This window comes from Nuphar pumila, chromosome 5, assembly GCF_984573655.1.
Source record: "Nuphar pumila chromosome 5, dmNupPumi1.hap1.1, whole genome shotgun sequence".
Taxonomy (NCBI): Eukaryota; Viridiplantae; Streptophyta; class Magnoliopsida; order Nymphaeales; family Nymphaeaceae; genus Nuphar; species Nuphar pumila.
This window is the reverse complement of record NC_143253.1, coordinates 58676499-58682494: the sequence shown is the minus strand read 5'-3', so window position 1 is coordinate 58682494 and position 5996 is coordinate 58676499. Positions and strand designations below refer to the sequence as shown.

Below are 5996 nucleotides of genomic sequence, written 5' to 3'. Positions count from 1 at the left end.
CAGAGAAGGGCAACACCCTCTTTCACAGAGGTCTACTTCTTTCAACAAAGAAGGAATACAGTGAATAACAGAGTTACAATACTTCCTATAGAACCTTCAGAATGATATGAATGCACGAATAAAGGATTCTCAGAATGTTCTGTTTGTCACTCAGAGGATACTCTTTGTCAAAGAGCTGGACTTGACTTTTTCTCTTTTCTTTCTTTCCTTTTTCTCTTTCTTTTTCAAGGCTCTCTTTTCAAATATCGAATAGAAATTTTTCTCGTTGTAAGCTCACACGTCTATTCCATTCCATGTTTGAATAGTTTATTTGAGTGTGTTTATATAGCTTTTAAAAAGTAGTCGTTACATTTTTGGAATTGTAACTTTTTGAAATGTGAAATGTTATGTCATTTCAAAAAATATCTTTTAGATAAATTCGAGAATGCCTTTTTCCATAAAAGTAGAATAGAGGGTACACTAGTCGTTGTAATATTTTAGGTAATACATATTTTATGTAAAAAGTCTATTTCTTACAATAGTACATTGAACGTTGGGTTGTAGTTTTGTCTTTATTCTAATTAATGATTTGAGGTACATTAGTACTTCTTTGCTTTAAATGAGTGTAAGTACAATGAGTGCTTTCAGATATTTATTTGTACATAGTCATGTCAAGTGTTTTATTTATGTTGTGTATTTCAAAGTCTCCAGAGAGAATGAGGACCAAAAGAAGGTCGACATTCTTTGAGAAGGATATTAACAAGGATTTGTTACAGGAGGCATTTAATGCTTTGTAAAGAGAATGATGACTTCAAGTAAGTCGACATTCTATGGTTATGAAAAAAGTAACTAGAGTTCTTTCAAAAACATATTTTATTTGTTTTTCTTTTGTGTAGCCGATTTATGTTTTTGTCTTCTTCTTATATTAAAAAACATTTCTTTAAAGAAGGTAACTAAAGTCTTTTTAAAACATATTTTATTTGTTTTTCTTTTGTAGTCGATTTTATGTTTTTGTCTTCTTCTTATATTAAAAATATTTCTTTAAAGAGGGAAACTAGAGTCTTTTCAAAAACATATTATATTTGTTTTCTCCATGTAGCCGATTTTATGTTTTTGTCTTTTTCCTACATTCCTTTTTTCATGTTGTCTTATATATAGTGTAAGGTACAATTATTACATGACAAAATATCTTTTTCATAAAAGGTTATAAGAAGGTACAATTATTGGTTTTCAAAAAGGAGCTTTTTGAAACTATCGTATACTTTTATGATATAGTGTTTATGAATGAGTATGTAATATGCAATATGCAAGTTCCTGAAGGTTCTGTTACATATGACTCTAAAGAAGAAAAAAGTCTTCATCTTGAGGTAGCCGATCTCTTCATTTGAACTTTAGGAATGCATGGCTCATCAAGCTTTTTCTTCAAGGAGTATGATTGCACCATAGTTGTACTTGAACATGAAGTCTCCATCCTTATTGGGTGAGATATCCTTGCATCAAATACTCGTTAGATTTATGGCAAAACATATTCAGTCATAATATAACATTATTTCAAGGGGACATATTATCATATCATATAAAATCAAATGAGACAGTGTATCATATTATGTGACATCAAAACCGAGTTTCTTAACACACCATTGTGAGCATTTTGAGAAATAAAGAAAAATGTATGAAAACAAACAATTCATGATATTCACAATGTTCATTCATTCTACCTAAAGCAGGAAATATAAATTCTCATTCCAATCTAACTATTACAATGGATAAAATCAAATGCACAACCCCAAGTAATGATATCTTTTCCATATTTCCTGCAAAACAACCAGGTTAGTAATGAAAAGAAAAGGAAAATCATATGTATATATATATGGAAATCAAATGATGAAAATATATGTATGGTAAAGAGGATGGAAAATGGCATATGTATGTAAATACATACGTACATATATATGTGGGTGTGTATACGTATAGGTAAATATATGTATATTAACAATTTGGAAAGTATATAGAGGTATACATGGATATATATGCATATACATATATATACCTATACATATATATACATATATACATATGGATATGGACATATGAATATAGAACATCACATGAAAAGTCACATGTGAAAAGGGGATTCAGAATTTTGCCTTTGTAGTGAATGGTATATCATACACACGCATAATGATTCAGCAAATGTGAAAAATCAGCAGATATACAAGCATTAGAGAAGAGGCCTGGGCCTGAGCATTGGTATGCTGTGATGGTAAAAATGCTGCAAATGGCAACCATGGATAATGCAGGAGGAAATGAAGCCTAAACTATATGAAACAAGCATGTTGGTGGTGTAACAGGACTGTGTATGGAGTCACAACAAGTTGGTAGCTGAAGATTGTATGGTGACAGCATGGCTAGGGTGATATGTACAAGGACTAAGGAGCATATGTTATCATATAACCAGAGGAACAAACCTGCTGCAGTCATTGAACCTGTAGCATGAACAACATGGGTTGCAGGATAATTGACTGATGGTCTTTGAAACCAGTTCATGAGGGCCCAGGCAAGTTCATAGGCCCTGTCACCAGCGATTTTTACAGCAACATTGACAGGTAATTCTTGATGGTTTTGACAGTGATGGTGAATGTGAATGGACAATAATGACTGCAATATAGGAGATGAAATGGAGCTGATATATAGATATAAGTGGTGCATCGATGATAATATACAGGTGGTGATGAGGTAGTGAGCACGATGGTTGTGCTTGAGGTGTGGGAAATGGAGGTAAGTACAGGAATGATGCATAGTGAGTATTGGAGATGTTAAGGAGGATCTGATGGGAAGGTTGTGCTGTGAAGAGATGCTGTGAAATGGAACATAATGCAATAAGTATGGTGCAGTGAGCGAGTGTACATATTGTGGTAAGACGATGATGAAACAAGGAACCAACCTTAACAAGTTGCCATGATTAACAATGGTATTAAAAAAAAATGGGGTAAATCAAGCATTATCCCCAGTCTAGATAATCTTAACAAACTCAGACTATTTACTTCATTTTTTATTTTTTTATTTTTTTTTTGAACAAAAGCTTCCTTTCCACTTCGACTATGATACAGTATGCTACCTAGACCACAAAAAAAAAAATACTCTGCTCTCTGCAATCAGTAAGAAGGCAGACACCCAAACCATAGGACAAAAAAAAAACATGACAACACAGTGACCTAAAGCTAGCTATAACCCACAGTAACAAGGAAACCTCACATTGTAATCTTTTCCTTTCTTCAAGACCTACCACTAGTGATCAGTCTCATAGAAATGGGCCTAACCTGGTGGGAAGTGGTGGTTGTTGTAGGTAATTGTAGCGGTGAAGGCGGTGTAAATGATGCTACAGGTGAATATAATCACTGTGTAGCAGACAGGGACTGGGCGGTGAAATGCTGCACTAAAAAAAGGCTATACTAAAAGGGCTATAACATGTGTAAAAGAAAAGGAAAATTATTGCATTTGTATAAGGATCCCAAAGCGTAAAAAGACCACAACATGTTTGTAGAAAGATTATTTTACATCAGCAAAATGCTACAGTATATGCAAAAGGGAAAAAGAATGTTACTGTATGTTTAAGGGAGTGCAGGACATACCTTGGTGATAATGGATGTCATGATAGGCAATATTGTTCTGGAAAAGCATATGGAATAGATTGCCTGATAACCAAAGTCCACCATGGTCATCAACTGTCTTAACAACAACAAAGCAGAAAAAGAAGACTGCAGTTCGAGTAGTCATTCCTAAAAATAGAAATGACATTGCCCTTCCAAAAGTGTCAAGCAAAAGACCTCCCAAGGGGTGGTTGTATAGAGCTCCAATTGCATATTGGACAACCAACTTGTGGTGTTGTGAGTGAATGTGACTGTATAAGAACTTGCTCTGGTGCATGAGCTGGTGAATAAAATATTGCCATTTATCCATGACAAACATAGCTATTAGGATCTGAAATAACTGGACAAGATAGCATGGTTGCACTGGGTCATCTGTGAAACCTGCTTTTGATGTCACCGAGAACAGCATCTGAGCAACGATTGTCTGGGTCAGCTGCTGAAGAAGGATGCCCTTGATCACTGAGGAAAGTGGCACCGAGTTCTTGTCTTCTTCCTCCTTCCTGATGTGCATCCGATACCGATCCAACAGAGGCAGCATTTGATACATTCCGGCATACAGCCAATAGACCACAATGGGAGCAAATGTCCCCATGGACTCATCGCTCACATACCCCTCCCAAAACACCATCCTGGGACTATTCCAAGAGGCCGAAAGAGAGGGTGGGTGTCTTCAAATGAAGGCGAATTCACAAAGCACCATAGTTCTCTTCTGAGAGAAACCGACGATGTGTGTGTACAGAAGACGCTGGGGATCAGACAGACTCACAAAGTCCGTCCTGCAGAAATTGGGTTTTGGGTATTCATCTGTGGCCAAGACCACATATATAGGTTAGTGGGTGCAGTGCTTGATTGAGGCTTCCTCCATCGAAACCCAATCTGACGCTGGAATGGAACTTTGATCGAGTTTTGGGCATGGATTCAACACCCAATTTATTTATTTTTTTTGTAACAGGTTTGGTCTGAGGTTTATGTCTTCAATCCACGAATGGGAGTGTGATGATGCAAAGGAATTAAAAATGGAAAAATGAGAAGTTTAGATCACATGAGGGTGGTAAAAAAAAAAAAAAAAGCTACAGATGTAAAAGAAGAAAACACAAACCAAAGGAAATGGAAAAAAGAAAAAACACAGAGAAAACTATATTAGACCCGATGAATGAATTGCAATCATGCATTGAATCAAGACACATATTGAGATAAAAGTAAGGCCTGAAAATGCGATGGCCGATTTTGACATTGCTGAAGTCAAAACAATGGCAGCCCTTAGTGAAAATGCGATGAACAAAATCTCAGGAACAGAAGGAAATGAACTAAAATAAAATACTGGAAAGATGATCAAGTATATTTGAACAATATATACAGGATTTTAAACAGAAAATTAATGGAAAATAACACACATATGATTTGTTGTAGCCCCAAATGTAGTAAACATTTTAGGAGGGATGTCACTATAGCAACATGTACCATTGAGGCTGCGATAGGCAGATTAATGGTATAGGGTTGCCTCCGATGAACAAAATAAAATATGCAAAAGGTAGAAATTGTGAGAGAAAGAAAAAAAAGTGATAATACGAAGCTCCCATGGAAAATCAAGATAAAAGAAAAGGAAGGAAAACTTTATGAAAATTAAGAACAAATACGATAGGTAACCAGAAATGAAAGGGAGGTGAGTCATTTACCTGGTTCGCTTGGAATCCTGGAGGAGGGGGGAAACTTCTCCTCCGTTCTACCTTGGAAATTTACTTGTCTAATCTTCGATTGAGAGAAGGGAGGCGAGGCTCTGCGATCCGGATGAAGGGGGGGTCGGCTTCCTACTGTGGTTCTGCTACCGGGATGATTGGCTTCCTTCAGCCAAAAGAGTGAAAAACCAGAGAAATCAGAAGAGAAAGAAGAAGAGGAAAAGGGGAGAAAGAGGAAAGAAGCAGAGGAAAATAAGTGTCGAGATGGAGGGGTGAAGACGATCGTCGAAGGAGGAGAGGCACATGGAGAGGTAGAAGCTGGATGCCCTAGGGTTTCCTCATCGTGCCTTTTTAAAGAAAGAAAAGGAAACTTTGGAAGAGGAAGCAGTTAGAGATGAGCGGAGGAGGAGGGTTTCAGGCGATGGATGGTTTGAGGAGGAATGGAGGTTGTTGCGGCTGGAAGCCATCCGTGAAGTAGGCGATTAGGGTTTCTGAGGGAGAACCCTGAGAGAAATTGGGCGAGAGAGGAAAAAGGGAGGTTTTAGAAGGGTTCATTTTGTGAAAATTTTTGGTTTTTCCAAAAAGAGGCTCCCTTAACAAAATTTTCATAAAAATGGTTTAAAAATGATTTTTTTTAGCAAAAATCGACTTAAAAAAGTTTAAACTCATTCATTTTTCTTGAAATTTTCCT

The 5996-nt window shown here is 36.4% G+C and overlaps 1 pseudogene; it reads right to left on the bottom strand.

Annotated features, from left to right (window-relative positions):
- Nucleotides 1-2292: 2292 nt before the first annotated feature.
- LOC149837662 (very-long-chain aldehyde decarbonylase GL1-9 pseudogene) lies at nt 2293-4257 on the bottom strand (annotated as a pseudogene).
- Nucleotides 4258-5996: the final 1739 nt, after the last annotated feature.